This window comes from Palaemon carinicauda, chromosome 44 (genome assembly GCF_036898095.1).
Source record: "Palaemon carinicauda isolate YSFRI2023 chromosome 44, ASM3689809v2, whole genome shotgun sequence".
NCBI lineage: Eukaryota > Metazoa > Arthropoda > Malacostraca > Decapoda > Palaemonidae > Palaemon > Palaemon carinicauda.
In genome coordinates this window covers 10,212,963-10,228,461 of record NC_090768.1, presented here as the reverse complement: position 1 = coordinate 10,228,461, position 15,499 = coordinate 10,212,963, and the positions used below count along the sequence as shown (strand labels likewise).

The 15,499-nt window shown below is 53.0% G+C and overlaps 1 protein-coding gene and 1 pseudogene across 2 annotated transcripts in view; both read right to left on the bottom strand.

The window, feature by feature from the left end:
• The window catches only part of Rpn6 (regulatory particle non-ATPase 6), a 77,735-nt gene that overhangs the window by 4,978 nt on the left and 57,258 nt on the right, over positions 1–15,499 (bottom strand). The gene's annotated exons all lie outside the window — the stretch shown is intronic.
• On the bottom strand, positions 6,050–6,168 carry LOC137634594 (5S ribosomal RNA; annotated as a pseudogene).

Here is a 15,499-nt window from a genome sequence, read left to right as displayed (position 1 = left end):
CTTGAGGTACTGTACCCGCTGCTGTGCAGCCACCACAGGACCAATAAAGAATGTATCAAGGTTCCTGTGGGTCACGTCTTACAGACCCTGCGAATCCACGCAAATGGTGTTTTTCGCGATCCTCCACTTGTTTCTGCCTGTGCTGACAAAGAGTGAGGGCACTCTGGGCCGAGCTGCAGCAGTTGTCTTGAGGTAGTGCCTCAAACATCTTACTGGGAACATTAACAGATGATTTGGGTCGTCGGTTACAGAGCGGAGACTTATCCGGAAAGGAGTCAAATCCAGGATCGGAAACCCCCAGATTCTGAGTCTTGACAACATACTCAGGGACAAAGCTGAAACTTACCTCTCCCCATCCCCTTGAATGGGCGACATCATATGACATATGAAGTTTGCTAACTCGTTTGGACAAGGCAAAAGCGAGAAGGAACACCGTCTTCCAAGTTAGGTGGCTATCTGTTGCCTGGCATAATGGTTCATAGTGAGGACCCTCTAAGGACCGAAGAACCCGAACCATGGTCCATAAGGGAGGTCTCACTTCTGACTGAGGAAAGGTAAGTTCGTAACTTCGTATGAGGAGGGAAAGTTCTAATGACGAGGAAATATCTATTCCTTTCACTTTAAAGGCGAGACTCATTACTGAACGATGGCCTTTAACCGCTGAAACTGAAAGGCACATTTCTTCCCGAAAATACATGAGGAACTCCGTTATTACTGGAAAAGTGGCATTGAGAGGAAAGATACTACTTCCACGACACCAACCACAGAAGACATTCCACTTCGCCTAGTAGACTGAAGCTGATGATTTTCGCAGATATCCAGACATCCTCTTCGAAACTTGTTGCAAAAATCCTCTCTGATTGAGGAGATGCTGGGTAGTCTTCAGGCGCGAAGACGTAGCAAAGCTACTCTCTAGTGGAAAATGTTGGCATGTGGTTGTGTAGATTGTGTCGAGGAGGAAGTTCTCTCAGAAGCTCCGGGAAACATTCTGTGATGTCATAACGAAGCTATGAGGGTCATTGAAAGATTGACCAATGTTCTGGCCTTGCAGAGCACTCTTCTCATTAGACAGAACAGTGGGAATGCAAAAATGTTGATGTTTTCCCACCGTTGCTGGAACGCACCTTGCCAGAGAGCCTTGGGGTCTGGGGCTGGAGAGCAGTACAACGGGAACCTGAAGTTCAGGGCCGTTGCGAACAGGTCTACAGTTGGTGTACCCCACAGTCAGGATTTTGTTGGCTACTAGATGATCCAAATACCATTGGTAACCGACTATCTGCAATGCTTTGCTCAGACTGTCGGCAAGAACATTCCTTTTGCCGGGAATGAAGCGAGCTGATAGCGAGACCGAGTGGACTTCCGCCCATCTCAGTATCTCTACTGTTAGAAGGGATAAGGGCTGCGAAAAAGTACCACCTTGCTTTTTGATGTAAGCCACAACAGTGGTGTTGTTGCTCATCTCCCGTCAGGAACTGGTGGAACTCTTGAAAGACAGATAATCGGCCTTCATCTCTAGGAGATTTATGTGAAGGCACTTTTCGGACTATGACCAATGGATTGAGGCTGGGTGATGCGGCATATGGGGTCCCCACCCTTCTTTGATACGGCCGAAAATAGCATCAAATCGGGGGGAAGGACGAGAAGATCGACACCCTTCAGAAGATTTTCGTCTGCCAACCAGCATCTAAGGTCCGTCCTTTCCTCTGGTCCCATGGGGATGATCAGATTGTCAGGGGAATCAAAGGCCTGATTCCAATTGGACTTCAGTCGCCACTGGAGGGATCGTATCCTGAGGCGGCCATTGGGAACCAGGCGGACCAAGGATGACAGGTGTCTGAGGTAACATAGCCACTTCTAGGCTGGGAGTTCTCGTCTGAGAAAATGTCTTAATCCTTCCTCAGTCTCACTACAGTCACCTGATGGGAAGGCTTTGAGAATTTGGTGTCAAGAATCATGCCTAGGTATACCAGTTTTTGAGTGGGGAAGTAAGGATGACTTCTCAAGGTTTACCATGGTCCCCAGATCTTGGCAATGTCTTAGAAGTTTGTCTCGGTGCTTAAGAAAGGTTGCCTGATCCTGTGGGTCCAAGATGACACGAGGGCAAACACTATAGTGAAGACCTGAGTTGCAGGGGAAAGACCAAAGCACAGCATCTTCAACTGGTATGTTTTGTTGTCAATGTAGCATCTTGGTTACTTCCTTGAAGATGGATGGACTAGGATCTAGAAGTATGAGCCCCTTAGAGCCAAGAGTAAAATGACAGGTCTCCAGCCTCCAGATGCCTTTTTCACAAGAAAGTGTCTACTGAAGAAGCCTAGGGATCCGTCGAGGACCTCCTGCAGAACGCTCTTCTTTAACATGGTCTGGACTTTGGCCCAAAAGGGCCTGCCCCTTTGCTGATTCCATCGCAAAAGAGTTCACAAGCACTGGATTCTTGGTCAGTGGAGGGAGAAATGAAATGAACGGGACACGATACCCTGAACGAATCACCGAGACCGTCAAGGGTTTGGCCCCAAGCTGCATCCCCTCACTGGTGGAAAAGGAGGGGAATCGCCTACCCTAGTGTTTGCTGCTTCTGCTGCCACCTCTATGATGTTTTCCTCCACTGGTGAACTTGGTGACTTTCCGGTAATAGACAGAAAATCACAAATTTTAAGCAATTTGTACTTTTCCTAACAGTGCTTATCTCGAACTACTTTCTTAGGAGTATCTGAGATTCTCCTCCCAACCGACCAGAATTTAGTGTAGTTTCCCCTATCCCCATTTTATATAGTGGGTCCCTCTGTGGCGGATGAATACGCGCCCTGAGGCGACCCGGGTCAGCGAGAGCGCGTGGCCAGGTCTCGGTCACCATTAAGTTTTTAATAGATATGGTATCAAAGTCCTGTAGGACACTCGGGAAGGATGGGCGGGCCATAACCCAAAAGTAGTTCGAGGTAACTACTGTTAGGAAAAATGCAAATTACTTAGATTTGTGATTTGTTCCAACACGGAGTACTTACCTCGAAGTACTTTCTTAGGAGACTTATACTTTAGAAGGTGGGGGTGGTCTTACGGGCCGAGAGACCAGATGGCTAATAAGGATTGAACCTAGATAGGAGGCCAGGTTCTTCTGACCCAAAAACGGACTATGAGACTTAGGGAAAACTATGCAAAATGACAAATTCGAAGATAATTTGTATTTTTCCTAACCATACAAACCTTAGCTATTTACATTGGGTTTACCTTTTAGCGCAGCTGAAATGGCGAGCCATTAGAATTTAACGAGGGTGTATTACCCCCGCGCTAGTTAGCGGGGGGGGGGGGGGGGGGGTAGGGGAGTGGTAGCTAGCTACCCCTCCCCCCCTCACACACAGATGAATGCTCACTTTCACTTAGAGGTAGGACTTGTCTTGGGGGACAGGGCTGGCGGGCAAATATGTGTAAATAGCTAAGGTTTGTATGGTTAGGAAAAATACAAATTATCTTCGAATTTGTCATTTGTTCCGTAACCGAAATACAAACCACGCTATTTACATTGGGTGACTTACCCCTTAGGTAGGGTGGTAAGTCCCCAGCCATACTGGCTTTGGCTTTACCCGGGGACTCAGAATCCGAGTGAGTCGCACTCGAGAAAAGGAGTCCCTGCACCTCACAAGTTCCTTGCTCCGCAAGGAACCGTGTGGCCTACATAAGCTTGTGTGTGAAGGAAGAAGTGTGACCCGTCCTAGGCAGTTGACCTGGAGTTCCAGAAGGAACTCTGGGTTAGGACGTTCCCAATACCACCTCGTCAGGGTATGGGGGACGCGACAGTATTGACTCAATACTCGGAACACAAGGAAGCATGGTTTACCTGCAGAGGTTCGAGGTCAGCTATGCTGAGACCAGGATGCTGCTTCCCCGTAGAGGGGATGATGAAGAAAGAAATAAGGGCCAGACATACTACTTTCGTTCATGCAGACGAAAACCTGATAACAATGCCCTCAACCTTCTGCTACCTGTCCAAAAAGGAGCCTGAGGTTAGACCAGCTGTTGTGTAGCCACCACAGAGCGATAGAAAACGTATCGAGACTCCTGTGGGTCACGCCCTGCAGGAAGCGGGCTGCGAAGGTCATTAGACGCTTCCAGACTCCAGCTTGTAGCACCTGCGTCACAGAGTAGTATTACTCGAAGGCGAGGGACGTTGCGATGTATCCAACATCGTGCTGTAGGGCAACGTGATGGGGGAGGGTCTGGAGACAGGTCGAGATGAATGTCCTTGAGTCCGGGCTGAAGAGGTATACTGGTGACTCTCCCCCGTGTCCTCTTTGTGCTCCCAAATCGGCTGCAACTGAGGACAAACTGCAGCTGTTCCCAAAGCTAACCTCTCGATTCCTTTACTGGCAAGAAAGAGAAGGTCTTGGGACATCAGATACAGAATGGAGACTCGAAATCTTGAAGGAATTGGACCGAAGGGCCGGGACCCCCAGATTCTGAGTCTAGCCAACAACTCAGGAGCGAACCTGAAGGTTGCCTTCCCCTCTTCCTTAGAAAGGGCGGAGTCGTACGAGACCAAGAAGATTGCTTACACACTGGCCGTGGCCAGAGTGAACAGGAGACATAAGGCGGAATACAATCCGAGGCCTGTCGTAAAGGGTCTTGAGAAGATCTCTTAAGGGACTAAAAAGTCCGAGCCATGCTCCGACTAGGGCAGGGACAATCGTAGCTTCGCATGAGCGAGGAAAGATCCAGCGGGCAGGAAAAAGTTATTCCTTTAAGCCTGAAGGTCAGGGAAAGGCTGAGCAACAGGCTTCATTGCCGAGAGCGGAGAGGAGTTTCCTCCCGCCGAAAGGCAATAAGACCGTTATTGCTGGAGAAGAGGCCTCAAGGGAAGAGGTATATCTCCCACGGCACCAACCACCAAAGACTCTTCACTTTGCCTGGAAGACCCCTGCGGATGACTATCGCAGATGACGCGACCTCCGTACCGCAACTGTAGCGGGTTGCCTCTTCTTGAGGAGGAGGCGTAGTGTCTCCAGGCATGAACCCGAAGCGACGCCCCGGTTCGGGAGAGATGTTGCAGTGTGGTTGTTTGAGTAGTCTGCGCCGTGGGAGAAGCTCTCCCGGGAGTTCCGTCAGGGGGAAGCAGAGGGTCCAGAAACCGTTCTGCGCATAGTCCCAGTGGAGCTCTCCCATTAAAAGGTTGACAGACAACCTGGTCTTGTTGAGACCCATTGTCCACAGACAAAAAGGAGGGAAGACGCAGGCGTTGAAGTTGTCCCACCATCACCGGAATGCATCTTGCCAGAGTCTCGGGGTCTGAGACTGGGGGGAAGAACAGCGGAAGCTTGAGGTTCCAAGCTGTCGCGATCAGGTCCCCCAGACCAGGACTTGCTGGTTACTCAAGGTCAAAGACCCCCAGGTACACTCTCTCTACAAGGCTCTGCTCGGATAGTCGGAGAGAACATTCCTCTGCCTGGAATGAGAGAGCCGATGGTGGTATTGAGAGTATCTCAATCATCCCGGTATCTCTACTGCAAGATGTGAAGGTGTGAAAATGCGTCCCCTGCTGGTTAGAACACGCCAGAATCATGAAGTCGACGCGCACGGAGCGACTCGGCAGGAGCTGTAGGATCTGTAGAGGGGCCAGACTACGGCCCCTAAGCCTGCCTGAATGATGGAGAGGTATCCTTCAGGTCTTGACCATAGGCCTGGACCGGAACATGGCCACCCCCCCCTCCCCCTTTCCTTTGACGAGTCCGAGAACAGCATCAAGAACGTGGGGAAAGGACGAGAATATCCACTACTATCAAGAGGTTCCATAGGTCAACACCCACTGCAGGTCTAATAGTTCCGCTGGTCCCATAGGGGCCAGGAAGTCCGGTTAAACGTTGCCTGAAACCACCGGAACTTGGACCGCCCCACATGGAACTTATCCAGAGGCGACCGTTCGGACTATAGACGGGTCAATGAGGAAAGGAGAACTAGGAAACGTTCCAAGGTAGGGCTGAAAGCTCTGCTTGACTGAGAACAGGTACTGCGACTCTCCTCAGTCTTGCCACAGTCAACTGAAAGGAAGGCTCGGAGGATGTGGCAACAGAATCTGGCGTCCCCAGGTGGTCACCCATCCAAGTACCGACCAGAACCGACGTTGCTTAACCTCGCTGGACGGACGAGAAGCGGGGTTTCCAACGTGGTAAGGCCGTTGACTCAATATCATGGCCAGATACTCCAGATGTTGAGGCAGAAGAAGAGAAGGCTCCAAGCAAAATACCATGAACCCACACTCATGGTAAGCATCCGGAAGCTTGTCCCGGCGCTGAAGAAGGTCGAACCCGAGCCTACCGGAGTTGACCAGCCCTCCAAAAAGCAAAGGAGGCGGAAACCTGCACCTGAGCGGCCATGAGGAAAGCAGGGAGAGTTCTCTGGGGAAAAAAACCTGCTATGCCATGGCGGGATAGCCACACTGCATCATAAGCAGGAATACTTGCAGTCTAGGCTGAATTCCACGAGCTCCCTGGAAGATGGATGGAATGGAAACTGAAAGTACCCGTCCTTCCGATCCAGGGTTTAAGGAGTCCTGTCGCCTCGATACCAGTCTGATCGATTCTGCTGTTCTACGCTGGCCGAAGTTTGTTCGACAAACTTGATCAGGGCTGAGAGGTCGACTACGGAACTCCCCTCTCAGATCCTTCCTTACAAGAACGGATCGACTGAAGAGGCCGGGGGTGAAGCCGTCGATGATCCTATGGAGGACCTCCGCCTAAGGTATGGATCATTCTGCCCAACCGGGCAACTCTTGCCGACGCTATGGCATAGAAGTTCAGAGAGACTGAATTCGCTGACAGAGACGGCAGGCGCGATATCCTTGGCTGATCCCAGAGATCGTGCGGGAATGGGCATCGGGAAGCTGTCATCCGGATGAGTAACCTTAAGCCTCCTCCCAGCGAGAAACCTGCAATCCTAGAGTTCGTGAACTCTGCCGCTCCTTTTAGGACTATGCCTCCCAGATGGAGCCTCCCGTGCCATCTGTTCCTGACAGGAGGAAACTGCAATTGGACACCTTGTCTCAGTTGTCGTAGCCGATAACTTAGGCCGACGTGGTTGAAAGAAAAAGGCGCTGGAGCCCTGCAGAGTCTGGAAGAAAGCACCTTGGAGGAGTGAAAACGGAAGTCGATTTCCTCCACACAGCCGCTGTCTAAGTCTCTGTCCTTGGGCACAAACAAACTCTTCTCAAGGATGGAAGGGTGTCTGAGGTTGTCGACCTCCACAGATGAGACACCCGAAGGAAGCCCTCAGTCAGCGCGTCCAGATGGTACAACATCGAGCTTGTCCGCAAGTTAGATACTTAACGACGAAAGGCCAAGGTGCCTGAGCCCGAGAGGAGGAAAGTACCCATGATCTTCCTGTAGCTTCCTTGAACCAAACCTCGGGCTGTAACCGAGGAGGGAAAGGACCTGGTAAGCCCCGAGGGGAAGGGGTAAGCAGTCACCCCTTGGCCGATGGAGAAATCTCGAACGGAAAACCCCCCGCCAAAAATCCTTCCAGGGAATGACGGGGAAGGGCTAACCCAGGTTCTGGAAAGAGGAGTGTTGCTCAGACCTCCCTGAAGTTTCTTCCTATTCTTGCAAGTGCCATGCTCTGCGTTTACGGGGTGAGGCCGTGTTCTGGAAATACGCTCCAGAAGAACTCGCCAGGCTGGCCATGCTGCGAAAACCCCAATGGGAATCGTGGTCGCAATCGCCCTGGAGCTCGAGCGATGGTAATTCAAAGATTTGCGTGTGGGCGAACGTGGAAGCGCCCATGCGCAGTCACGCAGGAACGCAAACGAAGGTGAGCGAAGGAGCGCAGAAGGAGTCCGAGCGTGGTAGGAAGGGCGAGAGCTGGTGGTCGGCGAGCGATAACCCATAGACGAGCAATGGATACTGCAAGAATTAAGCCGACGTTCGTGCGAAGAAACACTGTAGATTCGCGCGACGGAACACCGTCGGTTCGCGCGATGGAATACCGTTGGTTCGCGCGCGGGCGAACATTGGAGAGCATGTGCGCGGACGCGCATGAGCGTAGACGTGTGGGCACGCAGGCTATTGATCGCGCGGTCGCGCGGGCGCGCAGGCGAACGGTCGCGAGGGTGGGCAGGTGAATGAGCGCGAGTCCGAGGCGGCGAACGCAAGCGTTAGCGCGATGGTAAGGAAACGCGCTGCCGCGTGGGCGAGGAAGACCGCTGGCGATGTGGATCAACAGGCGATCGGTGGTGAGCTGGTGAGCGCTGACGCGCAGGTTGGCGATGGCGCGTTGTGGCATGTCGACGCGTTGGCGAGCGATGGCATTCAGCATGCGCAGGTGAGCAATCGCGCGATGGCGAACAGCATGCGCAGGTGAGCGATCGAGCGATGGCGAGCAGCATGCGCAGGTGGGCGATCGCGCGATGGCGAGCAGCATGCGCAGGTGGGCGATCGAGCAATGGCGAGCAGCATGCGCAGGTGGGTGATCGCGCGATGGTGAGCAGCATGCGCAGGTGGGCGATCACGCGATGGCGAGCTAGTAGCTGGCGAACCATGTTCCTTCAGAAGCGTTGGAGAACGTTGGCGCACCGGCTGTAACACACGCGGGCAATCCGGAGATCGCCCAGAGACAGGTGATCGCTGACGTGTAGAACGCTGTTGAATAGGCGATACTAAAATCGCCTGTTGTTGCTGGCGAGCAGGTGAACGCTGGTGAGCAGGTGATCGCTGACGAGCAGAAGGCAAAGCGTGGAAGCCTGCGCATAGAAGAAGAGTCCTTGACCCAGACCTGAACCGAAGTTCTAGATCGCGAGGGCGAACGTGGGCGCACTGGGCGCGTAACAGGAACCAACAGGAACAGCAGGGATGATCATCATGAGAGCGCTGACGAACAGGAGAGCGCAGGCGAACAGGAGAGCGATAGCGATCAGGAAGCGCTGATGAGCAGGAGAGCGCCTGTGCGCTAACACTGAGCAGAAGCAGGAGAGAACACAGCAGAAGGGAGCGCAGGGGAACCCTGACACGCAAGGGAAGAACCCCCGTGGGAGGCAACCCTTTGCCCCGAATGGAACGTTGTCCGTCGGGAGACAGATGTCCAACGGAAGACCGTTGCCTGTCCGCCGTGAGACTGAAGACCGTTGTCCGTCGGGAAGACTGTTGCCCGTCGGAAGACGAGATCAGACTGCTGTCCATCTGCACCCAGGCGGAAGATCAAGAAGAAGGAGTTGTAGGCTGCAAACGGAGATTCAAAAAGGCGCCTCTTAGCACCCTTATAGGGAGATGAGAGGCCCTTACGATGAGGCGGAGGGTGGGCCTTACGGCGAAGGAGGCCAACAGCAACACGGAAGACGAGATCAGACTGCTGTCCATCTGCACCCAGGCGGAAGATCAAGAAGAAGGAGTTGTAGGCTGCAAACGGAGATTCAAAAAGGCGCCTCTTAGCACCCTTATAGGGAGATGAGAGGCCCTTACGATGAGGCGGAGGGTGGGCCTTACGGCGAAGGAGGCCAACAGCAACAGCAGCAGAAGAATCCTCCGAAGAGGAGTCTCTATGAGTGTACTCTCTCGTGAACGAAAGAGAAACACTTCGTAGAAGAGACTGGTCAGCCAGTGACCTAAAAGCAGCAATCCTCCGAAGAGGGGCTCCTGCAGTTGCCCAGCCCCTTGAGCGAAACTGCAGGTGTGATCGCTCAGCACCAAGAGCATAGTCGCACGAAAAAAAGGCAAGAGAAGAACCCCCCAAAATGGGACAAACTTCCCTCGGAAGGAAAGTTACCAGCCCAAGGAGGCAAGCCTCCTGAGAGTTCTAAAATGAACTGGAGAGCTGTCCGTCGTCACGGGAGTACTTCCAGTAGAAGGAGACACGCCCCTGACGAAAATACAAGGGGGGAGGCAGCAACAGCCGAATCCCCAGGCATCAACAAGACAGCTCACACCGTTGCCATATTACAGAAACGAACTAGATCGGTAACTGTAGAAAAATAAAACAAAAATCATTAGTACACATTCATTCCCCCGGGAAGGCTCCGAAGAGGAATCCCGAGGGAAAGGAAACAAGAATTACACAACAGGCACGTGCCCTCACAACCACTTACACTCACGGAAGGAGAGCTGTAACCAAAACAGAATTATAACAATTATAATTATGAAACTATGTAATTATGTGATGAATGAACACTAAAGAAAGAACGAAAACCCCGAAAGGAATCGTTCTACAAGCTGAAAAATTAACAACAACAATTAGATTCAAAAACTAATTGAGACAAACGTACGGCGTAGCAACACCCCCCCCACACGGAAAGGAAGCTACAAGGGCGTAGTAACACGTAGTAAAAGGGTGAACGACCTCAAGAGAGAGAGAGAGAGAGAGAGAGAAAGAGAAAGACCGAAGTCAAACTCGATCGCCACCCATAAAATTATGCCGTGGTGGCCTAACTGCCGAGGACTCCACGTAGATATCGTACACTACACACAACTCTGAAAAGGAAACTTTGATTTCTATACTCAAATATAAATACAAACATGAAAACATGTTTACATATATATTGAGTTAAAGAAAAGTAAGCGATTAAGTAAAGACAAAACAAACAATGGCTGCCAAGAGAGGACCAAGACAGAGACGTCTGTCACAGTCCGAGCCAAAAGTGAAAGTGAGCATTCATCTGTGTGTGAGGGGGGGAGGGGTAGCTAGCTACCACTCCCCTACCCCCCCGCTAACTAGCGCGGGGGTAATACACCCTCGTTAAATTCTAATGGCTCGCCATTTCAGCTGCGCTAAAAGGTAAACCCAATGTAAATAGCGTGGTTTGTATTTCGGTTACGGAACAAAAACTATTTAGTGTCTAAGTAACTCACCTCTGTAAGGATCTCCTGACATGGACGTTTCCACCTGAACGTTTCTCACATAGAAGGGGTAAGGAATAAAGGGAATGAAGGGGAAACGGGTATAAGGGGGGGAGGTAAGAAAGGAACTTGTGTCGCTTGGACTTACTTTCCACGGGCTTCCCCGGGGCTTTCAACCTTAAATCTTTTGGAGCGCAGAAATGACCGGACCAATAGAGAAGCCGTCCAGAGACTTTCCAGTACAGTCCTTCAGGTAGTGGGCCGTAAAGGTGCATTGCCTGGACCATGTGCCCGCCTTCAGGATCTGGCCCACAGCCATGTTCTTCTCGAAAGCTAGCGAAGTGCTCAGGCCCCTAATATCAAGGGGTCTCGGCTTACCCGGCATTGAGGCTCCGGTACTGTCATAGGCTCTCATAATCAACTGTCGTAACCAGAAGGAGATGGTATTCCTGGACACTGCTTTCTTCACCATGCCCGAGGAGACGAACAGACTCATGATCCCAGGATGAAGCTTGGCTGTTCTTTCCAGGTATTTTCTAACTGCCCTGACCGGGCACAGCAATAAATCCTTCGGGATGTCCGATCGCGGAATCGCTGGCACTGAAAAACCCTCAAACCTAGGGTCCCAGTAAGCTGGGTTCTGCATCTTGGCCACGAAGTCGGCCAGGAACTTGAAACTTAACTCTTGCCAACCTTTCGTGTGCGAGACCTCATACGACAACCCATGGAGTTCGCTCACTCTCTTAGCCGATGCCAGGGCTAGAAGGAAGACTGTCTTGAGGGTGAGCTCTTTGTGACTGTCTTGAGGGTGAGCTCTTTGTCCAGAATGTCCTTAAGGGGCTCGAAGGGAGGCCCAGACAGAGCCTTCAAAACTCTGGCCACGTCCCACTGCGGTAGTCTAGAGGCACGGGGAGAATATGATTGCTAGAAGCTCTTGATGAGCATCAAGATCTGTCGGGAAGCTCCTAGATCTAGACCCTTGAGGAGGAAGACCTGGCCAAAGGCAGCCCGGACAACCTTGATGGCTGGGATAGACATGCCTACGTCGTCTCTCAGATAGACTAGGAAATCTGCTACAGTATTCTATGAATGGAGGCCTCCAACGGTCTGAGATTCTGCGAGGAGCACCATTTTGTAAAAGTGGTCCATTTCGCTTGATACACTGCGACTAAGGACCGCCTCAGGTAATCCGACATCCTTGTTGCGGTCTTTGACGAGTATCCTCCCTTCTTCAGGAGCCGCTCGATAACCTCCACGCGTGTAGGCGGAGGGACCGAGGGTTTTCGTGAAACTTTTGGAAGTGGGGTTGACGGAGGTCTTCCTTGTCTGGAAGGGGGCATGGTGGGAAGCACGCCAATTACTTTAGGTCTGCGGACTATTCTCTCTCCGGCCACCAGGGCGCTACCAAAGTCATCCACAGGTTCTTTGCTTGTCTCACCCTGTTGAAGACTTGTCTGAGCATCCCGAAGGGAGGGAAGGCATATACGTCGAGGCTGTCCCAAGGATGTTGAAAGGCGTCCTCGAACGCTGCTGTTGGATCTGGCACAGGAGAACAAAATACGGGGAGCTGTGCGTTGAGTTTTGTGGCGGAGAGGTCCATTACCGGCGAACCCCACTTCAGGATGACTATATGAGCCACTTCGGGGTGCAGGGAACACTCCGACCCTACCACTTGGCCCATCCTGCTGAGGCCGTCGGCAAGGACATTCCTCTTTCCTGGAATGAACCTGGCTGTGATCTCGATCCGCTCCCTTGAGGCCCATTCCAGGAACCTTGTCGTGAGACTGCACAACTCCTTCAACTTTAGTCCTCCTTGCTTTTTCACATAGGCTACCACGGTGGCGTTGTCGCACATCAGAGCCACAGTGTTTACCAGGAGAAGGTAGACGAATTCCATGCATGCCCTCTGAAAGGCCATCAGTTCTAGGACATTTATGAGAAGGTCCTTTTCCTCGGGGGACCACTTCCCCTTCGTTGACTCGTCGAGAAGATGGGCTCCCCATCCCTCCTTCGATGCGTCCGTGAATAACAGCATCTCTGGGGGATCGAACGCGAAGGGCATTCCCTTGAGAGTGTTCGTCCTGTCGTGCCACCACTTCAGGGTCTCCTTCGTCTCCGAGGACAACGTGACTATCTTGTGCGGGGACTCCCCCGGGGTCCAAAATTCTTTTAGGTTCCACTGAACCGCTCTTAGTTTGGGTCTCCCCCGGGGACTAACTTCTCCAACGACACCAGGTGGCCCACTAACCTCTGCCAGTCTTTGGCTCTCCTTGGAAGGATTGCTAGGAAGGGGAGAATTATCCGGTCTAGATTTTCCAACCTCTCTGAGGAAGGGAAGGCCGGTGCCAACTGGGTGTCTAAAACCATCCCAAGGTAGGTCATCCTGGTGGAGGGTATCAGCTGCGACTTTTCTAGGTTGATGGTAATACCCAAGTCCTTGCAGAACTGTAGAAGCTTCGCACCTTGCTCCTTCAGTACTCCCTCTGAGGCTGAAAGTAACAACCAGTCGTCCCGGTAACGAATCAGGCGGATGCCCTGTTCGTGAGCCCAGACTAAGACTGTTGTGAAGACTCTCGTGAAGACCTGAGGAGCTGTCGACAGCCTGAAGCATAGGGTCCTGAACTGCAACGCTTGGGTACCCCATTTCACCCTTAGGAACTTCCTGCTGGAGGGGTGGACAGGGATCTGAAAATAGGCGTCCTTGAGGTCTAGGGACATCATGAAGTCCCCTTCTCTCAAGGCTGCCATTACCGACTTCGGGGTGTCCATCTTGAAGTCGGTCTTGCATACGAATTTGTTGAGGGCTTACAGGTCTATGACCGGCCTCCAACCCCCTGTTGCCTTCTCCACCAGGAAGAGCCTGCTGTAGAACCCTGGGGTGGGGTTCTTGACAGGTTCCAACGCCCCTTTGCCGATCATGGCCGACACTTCCTCCCGTAATGCCGCCTTCCTTAAGGGGTCCTTGGACGCCAACCACTTCGCCTGTCGGTCCGGAATTAGAGGGGGCGGGTCCGCCAGGAAGGGTAGCCTGTACCCGTCCCTCAGGACTGCTACGGTCCATGGATCCGATCCGTAGTCCCGCCAAGCTTGCCAAGAGTGTTTGAGGCATCCCCCCACCAGAGGCTTCGGCAGGAGTAGGGGGCCTCTTTCCCTACCTTCTCCTGGAGGCGCGGCTGGAACGTCTTCTCCTAGAGTTGGGGTAGGAAGCCCTAAAAGAGGCCTGCGGGGTCGTGCTTCCCCTACGGGAGGGCTGTGAGGCTTGATGGCAGGAAATCGACGAGGAATCTCTTCTAGGTTGGACTGGCGAGGAGTGGGGGCCATCTGGTGCGGATCTTCTGTGTGCCGGACACCTTGCAGATGGGGGCCTGGGCTCTCCTGCCTCATAGAACTTCCTGACCCTCTCCATCACTTCTTCGACTGCCTTCAGGGGGAAGACGGAATCGCCCCACACCGGGGAGCTCCTCAGGCACCTCGCCTCTCGCTCGGGTAGCCTACGAAGAAGTTTATTAAGTACGGTGTCTCTTTTCTGTAGGACCCAGTTAGCCGTCTGGGTGAGGGATTAGAATGTGAGGAACTTCATAGCCTTTCCCCCTGAGCAGATCAGTTCCTGCAACAAAGTCTGATTCTCCGGTACGGAGAGGTCATGGGAGGACTGGAAACCCACAAGGGTACAGGCCCACCAGTCCAGCCGGGATGTGACGTTAACCAAGTCTTGGGCCATGTCCTCCATCATAGAGGCCTCCGCTGACGAGAAACACACTGGGGCAGAGGAGGCCCTGTTTTCCGCACTCCCTTAATTCAACGTGGCTATCGCCGCCTCGACCGCACGGTGGCCCCCCCGTCGAACATCCGGGACGTAGAACCGTCTCTGCGTTCTAATTCCCGGAAGCAGCCTGGAGGACCCTTGGCTCTTGGGGGTGTCCGCTTGGCTCGCGATGTACCTATCAATATGGTCCACACCTAGCTTCCCGTCCGGCACTAGAGGAAGGGTTATGGACGGCTTCTGCTGGACTGGGTTGTCCACTAACCTGCCTAGACCGGAGAGCCAGGCCTGCTCCGTCGAGGGTTTTGGGTCTTCCAGCCTGTGGTGCACCTTTCGATAGGAGGAGACGTCATCAGCGGAGCACTCTCCTCCTCCTAAGAGGCCCTCAGCTACTTGATCCTCCACGTGAGGTGCCTCATCGGTCACGGATGGAGCCGCGTGGGAAGCCAGATCCTCTCTCTCCTGTCGTACTAATGGCGCGGAGACTTGCAGTACGGGTGGATCCGCTGGGACGGGAGTAGCCGTCATGGGTCTACTCACTCCCGCGGAGCTCCGTGGAGCCGTGGGCCTACCAAGATTTTCCGGCTGGTCTTGGCGCTTGGGTAGAGCTGCCATGGAAGCGGGAGCCGGGGCCATGCTGCCTAGCCGAAGGAGCGGCTCTTTCCGCTGGGCGGATGGAGCTGGTACCTTCGCGAACTTAGGTTTGGCGAAGGAAACTTGAGTCGAAGACTTCGGGCGACGGGCGGACCTACAGAAGGACCTGTGTCGCGAGGGTGATGAAAAGGCTCTAGGGAGCCACCCGGAAGAGCCTGGAGCGGAGGCTACCTTGAGGAGCTAGCTGCATGGGATGGTAACTCGGACCCACTTATCCCAAGACGAACGGCCCTTCTTATATTTCCTCCTGGAGGTCTTGGCATGTTTCCTGGAAGGG